Raw genomic sequence first — 14,475 nt, forward strand, 5'->3', positions numbered from 1 at the left:
CATGGTTGACTGTGGGAGGTCATGCAGGCACTTGTGCAGGCATGCTCAAAATCCTGAGAAGAGAATGGAGGAAAGGAGATTGCAGTGTGGCTATCCCCCCTAAGGAGTGATTTCTAACTTTCCCTCTCTCTGTCTCTGTCTCTCATTCTCTGGCAAGTGCATGCACCTTACAGCAAAAAAAATCTTTAAAAAATAAACAATTATAAAAGGAATATAGGGCATTTTACTTTTCATTTTTAAAACTTTCCCAAATTCTAAATTTTAACTCATCGTGATAGTCTTTGATTTAGTAATATAATTTTTATTTATTAAACAAGAGTTTTTATAATGTTTAGGCTTTTGAGTTTGTAAAAATGTTCTCCATATATTTATTTATTATTGTTGATCATTTAGATTCTTCTGTATAAGCATACTGCAGCCAAACTTTATTCTCTAATAAGACAACTAGTCACCTGTAATTGGTAAACTATTGAAATCTGACTAGTTTGATGAAAAACTAAATTTTTAATTTAATTTACAGTAAGTTTAAGTTTTATGTATTGTGGTTTTTTTTTCCAAATAACAACCTGAAGATTTTTTTTTTTGAGAGATATTTGTTATAGGTGTGCGCACTCACTGGGGAGACAGAGACAGAAAAGAGAGACAGAGAGACAGAAAGTGAGAAATCACCCCCTCCTGAGATGGTTGGCTATCTTGGAATCCTTTCTCCTTAATTCTCCTCTCAGGATTTTAGGCATGCATATATAAGTGCCTGGAGTGAGTTAGTTTTAAGCCACCTGGTCTAAGACTTGTACCACAGTCAACTACATGAAGTCCAAATACAAAATCATTATGTCATCTGCTGGTCCCAGATTTTTTAACATGTGAGGTATTTTCTTGACCTATTCATCACATCTTATTTATCTCATCAGTCAGTTGGCAAGTGGTCCAGTCTCCAAGCCCCTTCAAATTGACAGTTTTCATAGACCACTTTTGACATGACTGCTGTGTCAGTTTGGGTCCTCTAGGAGCTATCATTCAAGATAATATTGTAAGTGCAAGCAATTTGCTGCAAGAAAATTATGAACCATCAAAATAAGGCTGAATAAAAGATCATTGACAATACCTTATTCTTCATGCTAACTGACAATAGTGTTAGGAAATAATGTCTTAGTAAATATCTTGACTAGTCTGCTCCTCCGACATATGCCTATTGGCCTATTATTACTTAAATGTCAAATTTATACATCTAACTTCTTCACACCAAATAATAATCATATTTGTGTTTATTATTACTCTTGCCCCAAATCTATAATGTTACATTTTTTCCTCCCTGATTTGTTTAGTCTTTCTCCACTTGTAGAATATGATCTTCTTGAGGACAAGACAATTCATTTATTTTTTTATCTTCAGATTTTATTTTATTTCCTACCATGTTTACTTTTATCAATCTCTGAGTAATAATCATGCATCATGTAGTTCATTCACAATCATTTTAGAACTACTAAAACGTAAATATTAAATGATATGATTATGAATAAATGCTTTATGAATTCAAGGAAACTAGATACAGGGGATAATGATTACATAAAATTAATGAACAACAAAATGAAAAAAGAAGGAGCCAGATGTTCAATGAAGCTGACCCACATGGAAAGGGTATTCATGTCCAGAGATTTCCTTGAGTATTTGGACACATAAATGTCTGTGATCTGGAACTGGCTACAATTAAAGGTGGACTTCAATGTCACAACCTTGCTGGGTATGCTGTCTTTCTGTTTGTCCAGCTCTCTCTCTCTCTTAATTGGTCTCTTTCACCCATGGAAGGAATAAATTTTTAAAAAATTTAATGAGAAAGGAAATATGCTTAGCTGCAACCATAACCTTCAATTCTGCAACTAGCTGAATGACCAAAATTTATATTTAACTTATTATTCTATTATTGTGAATTATCCTTCCCCTTGTTTAGTATGTTACATGGAGAGGTAAACCAAAACTTTGTTCCTGAAGAGAATTTGCTATAAGGAAATTTCTAAAAGTTTGTGGAAAAATGGGATTAAGGTACAAATTTATTTTGGTGTAAAATAATTTTGAAAATTCATGCATAAATTTCTTGTATAAAAAATTTTTCCATCAGCTTTTTAAAGATTCCTTATTTAACAATCCTGTTATTTTTATTTTTATTTCTCCTATGAATGAGACACAGCGAGAGAGATAGAAAGGAGAGAGACAGGCCCCACAACATGAGCCTCACGCTGCAACCCACCCTCCCAATTCTAGCTGGTCCCAGATAATAGAGACATAAGTGCCCAACATACTCAAGGAGGTTTCCGGATATACACTCAGAGTCTTCTCATGTCAGCCTTGCAGAGTACAACGTTACTACTGCAAAATCATTAGTACTCTATTTCAGTGACTAAAATTTTAATCATTTTTTTTTTATTAAGGACACAGGATATTAAGAAAAAGTCCAGATAATCTCATAGGTTACACATGTATCATATCTTGTTCTCACTATAGTCTATTGTCTCTGATAATCATGACCAACCCATTCGGTATATTAACTTTCTTCTTTGTAGTTTCAGTTGTAAGTTGTTCAAAATGGCCAGGGGAAAATTTTGGCTTCCAGTTCAGTGGCAATGTTGTTGGGTTACTCTAGTCTGGTAATATCAGCATATGGAGAGGGGTGAATTATTCCCGACCCTCCACCTTCCGCCCCACTGAATATTTATAATTAGTTGTAGAGAAAGGAGTTAGTCCTATTTTCATATCTCTGCTTATTTATAGTCTTGTAGCCTGGTTATGGAAAGAAAAGCACATTGTATTAATTGCTGGTAAAAAAAAAAATTACATCATAGGGCAGCCTTTCAATTCTAGTTGTGAGCATCTAGCCAGTGTCATAATTGAGTCTGTGATAGAAAATTCTGTCAGAAAAGATGTTTTGGAGTGAGAGTTAAGTAGAATACTTACAGATTCTCAGAACATAAGCTCATTGTTTCACTTTATTTGCTTTAGCAAAAGTGATATTGTGAGGAATAACTCCATGGGAAAAATATTACATACATCTATTGATGAAGGTTTTGACAGGACAAGAAATTTCAAAAAGTTTATGGGAAAATGGAATTAAAGTACAAGCTGATTTTGATACAAAAATATGAAATCCATGCATAGCTTTTTCATAATGCAAATTTTACGTGAATTTTCTGAAGACCCCTCATAGTTTGAGCTAGAAAGGCAAATCCATATTCTGAAAGAAGTATCTAGTCTTGTGAGGACATATCAATGTACCCCCCGTGACCGAGGGACCCAATGTAATGAGTATGCCATCATAGTCCAGATGGTTCCTCTGGAGAATATTGGAAAATGGGAGCTCAGATTTATTCTATGCTGTTCACAGGTTAAAGTAATGCAGTTGCACAGCCTTGCTAACGTTTGGAATTGTTATAGAGACCTCTTATCTTTCTGTATCCACTAAATTACTAGAAGTTTTATGGGTTATTTGGCTAAGGAAGCCCAATAACATACCAAATAATATGCAAGCTGCCTTCAAACTACAAGCATCATAAGTCTTTCTTGGTAGTGGGAAGTGCCAACTACTGTGGCCTTAATATTGTAGGGGTCACCTCAGTATCCCTAAGTCCAATGAATCATAGGAACATTTCTGAGTGAATAGGCTTCTGATTTTATGTGCCATGTTTCCCACTCTTTCATAATTTCTTTTAAACAAGGTATATAAGCTATTCTGTATTACTTGATGACCAGTCTAATCAACATTGTGATATCTTCATTGCACATAATGCAACTTTCTGCTTGCTAGTTGGTATGCTTTCTCTGAAAAAAATTTGCTACCCATTCAGGACACTGAACATGCTGTGGAACTGACACTTCTCCCTCAGGAGCAGACCTCAACCAAAGACTGATGATAGCATGGAATATACAGTCTTCATGTCACTGGCCCTTGAGCAAGATAATTCCTAAGCACATGCTTTATTCTGGCTCCTGGACTTCCCCAATGGAATTAGACTACAAGTACAGTGATACTTGACTAATATCAGTCCTTTATAAATTTACCTTTCTCATGGAACCAGCAGTTAGCGTAATGGTTATGTCGCTGGACTCCCACGTAGTCGATGGCGGTTCGCATCCCGGACCCGGTGACTTAAAACTCATGCTGGGCGCGTGTGCGTGCATGCCCAAGATCCCGAGAGGAGAATGAAGGAGAAGGGATTGCAGTGTGGCCATCCCCTCTGGGGGGTGATTTCTCGCTTTCTATCTCTCTGTCTCTCTCTGTCTGGTGAGCACACATGCCCTATAGCAAAAACCTCTCCAAAATAAATAAATAAATAAATAAATTTACCTTTCTCATATTTGGACTCCTCTACCAGAGATGATCTTCAAAATAAACAACTTGGAATCAATTTCTTCTCTTAAGGAATCAATTCTAGAAAGCTATGTCAAGACATTATATTTTGGAAAGGACACATAATTAATACATTAACACATACATTAATCAATGACAAAACAAATATTCTTGCATATAAAGTGATCTGGCCAAACAGTAAGATAAAATTGTAGAAAGATTGAGTGATTTAATGTAATATACATGCAAAATCTGTTTGCATAGGGACTACAAAGCCCAAAAATAGGCAGGTGCACAAATATATCCCGTTAGTACCTTTGATATTTCAGAGACTAAGCAGAGTTAATGCCACAGCTTTTCATGTCTAATAACTTCTTATGGATTTTCATTCTTATTCTTCTAGGAGCTGCTTTTAGAGGATTCTGTTGAGATCAAGGTTTCTAAGTAAGGTATAGAAAAAGCAAGGAATTATATTTTATTTTTCTAATTTTACCAGTAGTTAATTGTAGTATAATCTAATCTTGGCATGTCTCATGCCTTAGTGAAAAAATAAAAATGGCATTTCTAAGGAATCGAAATAGACTCTTATTTACACATAGAAGTTGAGCTGCCAAAATAGATGCAATGATTTCATGGTTAGTTGCTGTTTGCCAATAACGTGTCCATAACTGGAACTCATGTCAACTGAAGAGAAGGGAAAAAAGAGAAAAAGAGAGAAAGGAAAAAAGGGAAGAGACAGTGACACATCTGCACAAAGAAATTTGAAACTGTGTCCATTACTTGAAAAATCAATTTACTAGTAAGCCCAGTCTTGGTGGGTTTGGTAATTTGAGTTTAGAAAAGCACTTATACAATGCGTTTCTGCTTCTTTGGTTTAATCAGTAGTATTATGTAATGCCAGAAGAAATGTCTCAGGGTACTGAAAGCAGAAACAGTTTTGACTTAATAACTGTGTGATTGATAAAAACTGTTTGAAACAGAAAACTTAATTCTATTGTCAAATGCAATATCAGTGAGGAGCCTTATTCTACTTCCATGGCAGAACAATAGGAGATATGTAATTCTGCCTAAATTTGTCTCACTGTACAGTTCATAATTAAATACATTGTCACAATGCCTTTTCTACTGTTAAATTAGTGAATAACAAAAGAACGATTTTGTCAAGATGGCATCAATTGCTATTTGAACTGACTAATTCCTTCATATCTGTATATATATAAATCATCCCACACTTGACTTTTAGTAAAAACTTGAATTAAAATTATGTGTACATGTTTATAAAGATTTTTTAAGACATTTGTTTGATTATTTAAAATGTTGTAACTTTTTAGTGATGACATTAAAATAGTCACTGGCTTACTAAATAAAATGATGCAAATATATTTTATATAGGTACCTTCCACTTCTGGGAAATTCTGAACATATTATTTACTTTTTCAGAGTGTCATGTTGTTCCTTGAAGTTGTAAATTTTATAAAATCAGGAGCATATATTTTCTAAAATATGGATATGTGTGTGTGTGTGTGTGTGTGTGTGTGTGTGTGTGTGATTGCACTCAAATTAATTCACTTTGTTGATTCTTTGTGCTTCATTTGAAATGAAAAGCATTTAGGCCCAGATGCAGGGGTGCAAGCTAAGAGGCTGTGCTCTATAGGCCGAAATCACATGGTAGGCCCAGGTTCCATTCTTAGCTCAACCTAAAGATGGGGTCTAGTGTTTTAAGACTGTAATCCCCGTGACTCAGGGAGGTTGAGACAGGAGGAGCACAAGTTTGAGACCAATCTGGACAATAAAGTGAGACCCTATTTAAAATAAAATAAAATAAAATAAGGAGGCATTGGCCCATGGCATGATGGATACAGCAGCTGGATCCCACATGGCCAACAGTACTGTTCCAGTCCTTGACCTGGAAGATTAAAACATACACTGTGTGTGTGTGTGCGTGTGTGTGTGTGTGTGTGTGTGTGTGTGTGTATGCTCAAAAGTACTGAAAGGAGAAATGAAGGAGAAGTGATCAGGGCATGCATGCTAATCCCCTCCTTTCTCTTTCTCTAGAGAGTACATGCACCTTCTATGCAATTTTTAATAAAGGGAACTGGGCGTGGTGACACATGCCATTAGTCACAGCTGGGAAGCTGAGGCAGGAGGCTTACAACTTGACAAGATCGTGTCTTTAAAACAAAACTAAATTTATGTTTTTTATTTTCATAAAATGTCACCGTCATGCTTTAAATGAATAATTTTGCTAAAATGATCATTCAAATGGGGAATTACTGTGTCATATTTGATTAGGGGAAAGAATATGTATTCTAGATATTTAGAAAACCAAGTTTTTATTGAGTCTTAGAATACAGGTGTTAGAGTCTCAGAAAACCAGTTTTTCTAAATGCATTCTAGAGTCTTGGAATAAGAACTCTAGAGTTAAAAACCAGACTTGCTACTATGGGAACTTTCTCAACCTCAATTCTTGCTTTTACCTGCTTGCATGGGCTTTTTATTCTTACAACAGAAGATAGTTGGACTAATCAAAGATACTTCATCTAAGACATTAAAATATCATACCAATACTGCTCAATAAATCAAATGTATCATTGTGTTTTTCAACTTACATAGTGGTTTATTTTTTACCAATGGAAAAAAAATAGGAATTATTCTCTCAACCATGTGCTTAAAACATAGGGAAAAATAAGAATATAAAGAGTAGGGGAATAATTATTTTCTAATTAATGTTCAGATGGCTTGGTATGCAATATATTAAACTCAAAAAACGCTAATATAGAATGATATTAGTTTATGGGCTCATAAAGTAGGAAGTTTCTCATTCTTCTTAAGAAAGTAGAAAGAAGTATTTAAAAGGTGATATTTCAGCTAAATCTCAAGTGTTGAATATGTGTTTGTTAGGTGGACCGAGTTTGAGGGTACAATGGGCTGGGAGGAGGAGATTAAAATGAATAGGACACTTTCCTGGCTGAAGGAAGAATATTATGAGATAAAAAAATTAAATTGACATATTTTGCTACCTAAAAATAAGAACACATTACTCAGATTCAAACATGGGTATATGAAAAAAGATTTTATTCCACCAAGAATCAATAAGCAAAGTGAAAAGAGAAGAGATATCAGTTGTGGGCCATGAGTCACCCCTTCCCTTCTTGGGGTTACTTTTGGGTCCAGATGCAGTGATCCATGCTAGTGGGCTGTGCTCCACAGATTAGGACCACATGGGAGGCCCAGGTTCCATTTGTATCCCAACCTAAAGGATGGGTGTGGAGTGAGCCTGCAATCCTGGTGACTCAGGGAGGCTAAAGCGCTAGCTCACTTGCCCGTTGAGCAAAGTTCTTTATGAACATGTAATAGTCACTAAATCTTATGGAGATGTTCTAGTCAAATGCTTTCTAGGGGTCAGGATGGTGGTACAACACGAAAACATGCCATTCTTCAAGGTAGACACCCATAGAAGGTTTCCATTTCCAGGGACCTTTCTGAATACACTGGCCATGCATGTGCCCATGGTCAGGGCTGGCCTGGGCAAGGGAGGGACCATGGTGTCGATTCCCTGTTGGGGAGTGCTAGCTCTCTGTCTCTATATATCTTTCACTGTGAAGTAAATATATAAATAAATAAGCTCTAAAAATACTTTTAAACAAGATTTACCTGGATTTTCAGCTTTCTGATTATAGATAAAAATTGAATTTATACATGTAGTAATTTTGGCGGCCTCAAGTTAGTCATTATTTCCTATTGTTGCGTCTAGTAGAATAAAGTTAGAAATCCGAACTGAAACAGCGTCCTCTAAGAAAGTAGTCCATGCAGATTATAAAATTTGTTTTGTTACTTAAAAATGAAAACACATTCTTAGTTTGAAGAAAAAAATGAGAAATAACATCTAAGTGATTCTGGCCATTTCAATAAAAAAAAAGTGTGGAGTTGACGTATTTCTTGAATCATTATTATTTGGTTTTGATATGTTTGATGATATGTGTTATATATCATCTTAACATGTGAACTTGACTTTTGTCTCTAAGCTTCCTGGAAGACTGAAGAATTTCCATAAGAAAGTGGTAATAAAATAGTTATATGTCTGATTACACCTGAGAATCACCTGGGGAGTTTTTGCTTTTTGCCAAGTAATGTCCTTGACTAAACAAATTTAAGACAAATTTTGGAACACCTAGGAGAACTGAGACATACTGAAAACTAAAAGACTCTAACTTAGTTAAGATTCTGAGTATTCAACTGATAAATTGGATTGTTTTAGATACTATAGCAATTTTAATTTGTTGTCTCTAATAACAAAAATGTGTATGGCAGGCTCTACTATATTAGACTGCTCTCTTTCTTTCTTTCTTTCTTTTTTTTTTTTTTAGTTTTTGCTATAGAGTGCACGCACTCACCAGAGGAAGAGAAATCACACCCCTCTCCCCATATGGATGGATGGCCACGGTCACAACCTCCTCTTCTCCATCTTCTTGAGATTTGGGACATGCATTCACATGTGCCCAGTGTGTTTTTCAAGCCCCTAGGGCCTGCGACTCAAACTACAAAGTTGGGCATGAGGGATAACCATGCCACTGGTTGGTCCCTGCTCTTTTCGTTTGTAAGATAACCAGTAGGAGAACAGAAAATTAGTAAAAATGCTAAAATAAAAGAAAAAAGATAATAAAAATATCTGATACTGAAGATACCCAGAAAGGAAAAATAAGGGAACAAATGATACACAGAAAACAACGAACAATATGAAATCTAACAGCAATGATTTTAAAAATAAATGATCTAAACATTTCAGTCAAAACCCGAAGTTTCTTAGGATTAAAATAATAATAATAATGCAAATGTTTTTTAAACACACACACAGAGTAAATGTCATAATTTATATATGAAGCCTAATATGTTCAGTCATGCGCTACTGTAGGTATATGTGCAGTCACACCCAAGGTGTAAGGATAGCTCCTACACAAAGCTCAGACTTAACACTGATGATATTACTATGATGATTCTTTTATTATTGTGCTTTTGTTCCCCATAGGATAATAGGAGTACTCTCATGTTGCCTATAGCAGAGTTTCTGTAAAAGCAGTTTTAACTTTCTCCTTTGACTTCCTCTATAACAATGTTGGCACACTCATTTCTACATTGCATTATAGTGGTTTTTCAGTCAGTTTTTGCCCTCATCACATTTTATGGAGTTTATATTCCATGAACAGGCTTAGTCAATGTGACCTATAAGAGTTCATTTGGGGACCAGCAGATGATATAAGGATTACATTGCTGGACTCCCACATGGCTGACTACAGTTCGAGTTCCAGACCCAGCAGCTTGACATATGTGCCTACATGCCCAAAATCCCAAAAAGAATGGAGGAGAAGGAATTGTAACACGGCTATCCCCCTTGGGGGTGATTTCTCACTTTCTGTCACTTAGTCTCTGTCTTTCCAGAGAGTGCACATGACCTAATAGCCAAAATCTCTTAAAGGAAAAAAAAATGTATATATATATATATATACACATATATGTGTGTGTGTGTGTGTATATGTGTGTGTGTGTGTGTATATACATATATAAGCTGTTGATGATAACGTATATAGTATCTTTAACTGGACTGGTGTGAAGTGTATTCATGTTGGGTAAATTCACTTTACAACCTGTAGTGATGAATGATTGAATGTATAAAAGAAATTAAAATAAAATTTTTAAAATGTGTATAAACTAGGATGCGTATAAATAAAGGGTGGCGCATTGATACAGTGGAATACTATTTACCAATTAAGACATCTTTCAGATGTTGCCTGGGGGAGGGATATGTTGCATGGTTGACTATAAGGTGCCACAGCAGAGTTAGGGTATAACAGGCCTGGATGGTAAAATGCTTCCCAAATGTTTGTGTGGGACTAAAGTACTATACATTTAAGACATTTGATTACATGGAAATTGCACCTTAAAAACAAATATTCAAGTACAAAATATTTATATAATGAAAGAAATCTGCGCATTAAAAAGTGTTAATTTGGACTCCTAGAGTACAAAAAATAACAATACATCTGATATTTTAGCTGTGAATGAACTGATCCAAAACCAAATGCTAGCCTCGGCCCAGGAACAAAAATGAAGGTAATAGCCAGTGTAATACAGTGATATAAGTAGGCCAGGGAGGACGAAAACATTCTCGCAATAGCTTGGGACCTTGTCGCATCATTGCCCATGTGTTCGTTTTAAAACCCCCAATTCCAAATTTGATGTCAGCCACTCAACACATAGTTCACTACAACAATGCTATCACCTCATTTGGTCCTCACACAGACTCCATGGTAAAGGAATGATTTCTGTCTTTGTTGTATGAAACTGATGCTGTGAAATATCAAGTACCTTGCCCAGTTCACACAGTTTGCATGTGCAGAATTATCTAAGTTACCAATTGCCATGCCCCTGAAGATAGACAACAAAAGGGGTATCAGATATTTGCCCTCCGAGAAGGATGGATGTTCCTATGTATTACATAGTAGAAAGAACAAAGGGACCAGAGAAAAACAAAATTGAGGTCAGTCACACCTGTACCCTATAGCAGTGGGACTTGGGCATTACATCTGACCATTTTTTAGCCTAATTGTCCTTATCTATAGGATGAAAAAAAATCATACATATCTTTGCATGTTATTGTGGAGACTTAATGAGGTATATTTCGGAAGTATTTAATGTGGTAGCCATCAAGGCTGGATTTCAAAAATACCAATTTAATTGTAAAAAATTAATTATTAAAAATTTAATTGTTAAAGATTAACAAGAGTGGTTCTTAGCATTACATCTGACCATTTTTTAGCCTAATTGTCCTTATCTATAGGATGAAAAAAATCATACATATCTTTGCATGTTATTGTGGAGACTTAATGAGGTATATTTCGGAAGTATTTAATGTGGTAGCCATCAAGGCTGGATTTCAAAAATACCAATTTAATTGTAAAAAATTAATTATTAAAAATTTAATTGTTAAAGATTAACAAGAGTGGTTCTTATTTTTTATCTTATTTGCCAAAGGGCACATGGACTTTCCAGAGAGAGAAGTAGATAGAGTGGAGGAGAAAGAACTTCCCACCCCCATGGTACATAGTCACATCCAGTTCCTTCTCATCCATCTCTATAAGCCATTGGGATATTGGGCATGCTAGCTCATGTACCCTGAGGAGTTTCAAGATGCCAGCCTGGGATTTGAACTGCAATCAGCCATGTGGGATCCATTTCCATTAACCACTAGGCTACAGGGCTAGCCCAGCACCAATTATACTAAAACTAAAAAGCAAAAAACAATACTTTATAATTATTTCATATGGATTTTTCATTTTACAGCCTATAACTAATCTCTAGGTACTAAGATATTAATCTTTATACACAAATAGCTGAATCAATGAAACCAAAAGTTGACTAATACTACATTTCCTCTTAAGATATGTTTGCAATAAATTTTACTCTAGCTCTGCCTATTAAATTATTATGCTACACACAGGATTAGTAATATTTCACAAATAAAAGGGTATTTGCAGACAACATTTCTTTTAGGAAAAAATAATTTTAAAATCTTTTATATTAACCGGTTGACTATTTAAAAATGAACAAGACCCCTTTATGAGCCCATCAGAATGCTGTAGTGTCGAAATGAGGAAAGATTAGTCTCCAAAGAATTTCCAGACTGGTGGAGGGAGGTGGAACCATCATCAACAACAGAAATGAAAGAGGCACAATGAAACATGTGCCCCGCAAGATACCTGGAGAGGAAAGGTAAGCTGTGACCTGGAGAATAACGGACACCTTCACAGAAGGGGACATTTGCAATGTCTTGAGGATTTTTTTTTTTTTTAGTTTGAGAGGGGTTTTTTTGCCATAGGGTGTGTACTCTCGCCAAACAGAAAGACACAGAGAGATAGAAAGTGAAAAATCACCTCCCAGGGGTATGGCCACGCTGTAATTCCTTCTCCTCCATTCTTTTCTCGGGATCTTGGGCACGCACCACACATGCCCGGCATGAGTTTAAGTCACTGGGTCCGGGACTCGAACCACAATCGACTCCATGGGAGAACAGCGACATAGGCATTACACTAATTGCTCATCCCTGTCTTGAGGATTTAAAACAAAATACAGGGAACAGAACTGTCCTGGCAGAAGTAACAATATATGTGAGTCCAGTAAAGAATAAAAAAAAATAAATGAGTAACCAACCACAGGACATTCAGAAAAGTGTGCGCAACTCCATTTACCTTGAACATTGCATGCTGAAATTGATGTCACTGGAGCATAAAGCCTTTGGAAACCACAAGACATCAACTGTTTACCTTCTGAACCTAACTCAGGGTGGAAATAGTGAATCTATTTGATTAATTCACTACCTGGTGGTGGTTATGGGACATATCTGCACACTGGAATCTGCCAAGGTCTGGGCTTTTACCCAGAACAATTGAATTAGAAATGTCTGGAAATGCTTCCTAGGTTCAAGTGATGCAAAAGTGTTAGCAAGGCTGAGAATCACAGATCTCCTGACTCCAGCCTGAGATGTATGCTAATATGCTAACTTAACAGACAAGAGTCAAAAATCTGTTCTTTCAGTTAGTTTAAAAAGAAAACTTTTCAAGGTCAGCTTTACTCTGCAGAGTATAAATTATCCCTTTGGTATCTTGAGAAGAAACTCAGCCTTTCTACTGTTACTTTGGTGTTTCAGTGCTCCTAGCAAAGTACTGTACAGGAAGCAGTATTCCTTATAGCTTTGCTTACTTATGTAGATGATGTTCTGGTCCGTATTTTCTTCAGAGCTTTCTATTTCTTTTTACTTGGCTGCGCACCTAAGATATCTATACACCAATCTAATATTTTTATTTATTGTAATCATAATGGAATGTATTATAAAGCACATGATATGAAAATTTGCAAAGATCAAAAAATAGACATTCAACAATATTACAAAAGATTAAAAAAAGCATAAAGGACTGACAATATAAATTAGACTTTTATAGAAACTTGAGAGAACAAACAAACAAAAAGTAACAGTAGCTGAAACCTTTTTCTCAGCATTTTTCTCAAAAGTATGAATGGTTCCTTAGGAAGGTCTATTAGCAATTCTGCTAGATAAATCAAAACATACACACACACACACACACACACACAACTTACTTTTTGGGAAACATTTTTCATCTTTCAATTCTCTATAATTTATGCTATTTGTTTAGACAAGCTTCTCTTTTGAATTTTGAGATACTATTTATCACAAACATCTTTGACTTAAGAGTAAAGAAGTTCACGACCAGCTGATGTTATAATGGCTATGTTGCTGGACACCCACATGACTGACCACAGTTCAAGTACCAGACCTAGTAGTTTAAAACTCATGCCATGTGCATGTACGTGCAAGAGGAAAAATCCTGAGAGGAGAATAGAGAAGGGACTGCAGCATGGCCATCACCCCCTGGGAGTGATATCTTGCTTTCTGTCTCTCTTTCTCTCTCCAACAAGCACATGTGCCCTATAGCAAAAATATCTTTTAAAAACACAAACAAACAAAAGAGTAAAGGAATTCAGGGACAGCAGGCAGCATGGTGATTAAGGTTGTGGACTGTTAACATGGGCGGTTATGGGTTCAATTCCAATACCTCGTGACTTGCTTTCTTGCTTTTGCTCTCTTTCTCTCTGTGTGTCTCTCTGTCTCTCGCTGGTAAGTGCACATGTCTTGTAGCAAATTAAAAAATAATAATGACAAACAGTATTAAATAAATAATTTTTGGAAAGTATTTTATATATATATATATATAGAGAGAGAGAGAGAGAGCACGTGCACTTGCCCCCAAGAGAGAAAATAGAGAGACAAAAAGCGAGAAATCACCCCCCGGAAGGATGGCCATCTGCAATCCCTTCTCCTCCACTCTCCTCTCGGGATCTTGAGCATGCACGCACACAGCCAGTATGAGTTTAAGCCACTGGATATGGGACTTGAACCTCGGTTGACTACATGGGAGTCCAGCAACATAGGCACTATGCCAACTGCTGGTCCCAAATAAATAATTTTTTAAAGAATAAAGGAATGTAGCATATAAACATGAATACCAAGCTTTTCAATATTGAAGTCTTCCAATTTATATTTTTCTTTTCAAATTTGGCAGAGC

The sequence above is a fragment of the Tupaia chinensis genome, unplaced genomic scaffold (assembly GCF_000334495.1).
Source record: "Tupaia chinensis unplaced genomic scaffold, TupChi_1.0 Scaffold000657_1, whole genome shotgun sequence".
NCBI lineage: Eukaryota > Metazoa > Chordata > Mammalia > Scandentia > Tupaiidae > Tupaia > Tupaia belangeri.